Source organism: Balaenoptera ricei, chromosome 7 (genome assembly GCF_028023285.1).
Source record: "Balaenoptera ricei isolate mBalRic1 chromosome 7, mBalRic1.hap2, whole genome shotgun sequence".
Lineage (NCBI taxonomy): Eukaryota > Metazoa > Chordata > Mammalia > Artiodactyla > Balaenopteridae > Balaenoptera > Balaenoptera ricei.
The window spans coordinates 64,202,042-64,203,406 of NC_082645.1; positions in this window are offsets into that span (position 1 = coordinate 64,202,042).

The window sequence follows — 1,365 nt, forward strand, 5'->3', positions numbered from 1 at the left end:
TTCCCTTTTTTTAAAATTTATAAACTTATTTATTTATTTTTGGCTGTGTTGTGTCTTCGTTTCTGTGCGAGGGCTTTCTCTAGTTGCGGCGAGTGGGGGCCACTCTTCATCGCAGTGTGCGGGCCTCTCAATGTCGCGGCCTCTCTTGTTGCAGAGCACAGGCTCCAGACGCGCAGGCTCAGTAGTTGTGGCTCACGGTCCCAGTCGCTCTGTGGCATGTGGGATCTTCCCAGACCAGGGCTCGAACCCGTGTCCCCTGCGTTGGCAGGCAGATTCTCAACCACTGCGCCACCAGGGAAGCCCTCCACTGTTGTTTTTTTAAAATATTTATTTATTTATTTAGGGTGCACTGGGTCTCAGTTGCGGCGTGCGGACTCTTAGTTGTGGCATGCGTGTGGGATCTACTTCCCTGACCAGGGGTCGAACTCGGGCCCCCTGCATTGGAAGCATGGAGTCTTACCCACTGGACCATCCTGTTGTTCCACTTTTAAATTCTTGGTAGCTCCTGGTTGGTTGTCAGTGGGAGAAACTCAAATGTCTTTAGCCTGAGACTCAAGTCCCCCAACATCTGTATTCATCCATGTTAATCTCATACCATTGCCTGACATAAAAACTTAACCCCAGGTAGTGTGATGTGTTCATTCTTTCCCCAAGGCAATTTATGCTTTTCTGCCTCTGAACCACTTCTCATGATATTCCTCTCTTGTAATTTTCTCCCACCTTCTCTTTGCCTATCCTACGTCATCCTTTACGGCACAGCTCAAATCCTATCACCTCTGTAAAATCTTTTTGCATCATCCAAGTTTAAAGTGCGCTCCTCTGAGCTTCTGTAGCATTTATTGTTTGTATTACTTGTTCAGCACTTACAATCTCCTGCCATTTTATGAGACCTCTCTCTCGTTCACTTTCTCTTTCCTTCTCCCTCTTCCTCCCTGCCACTGTCTCCCTCTTCCCCCTCCCTCATTAGTTCTCTCTCTATACTATTTGCTGAAAGTTGAATGCAGTTTTAGTAGGTGAAGTGTATAGTGCTACTTTTTAAGTGCCTCTTCTACCAGGTGAAGAACACTATAACCGCTTATTTGCTAAGTACTCTTTATATTTTATTATTTACTGTAGAAGACAAGCTATTCTTTTTTTTTTTTTTTTTTTTATAGTGTCTGAAACATTTATATTAACATGTTTCCATACAAATAACCCAATGAAAGTTTAGTATTAGTTGTTTTGTTTGTTTTTTTATACTGCAGGTTCTTATTAGGCATCAGTTTTTTACACATCAGTGTATACATGTCAATCCCAATCGCCCAATTAAGACAAGCTATTCTTGACCACAGGATAAAATACCAATAGCAGACTAGCAGGTGAAGG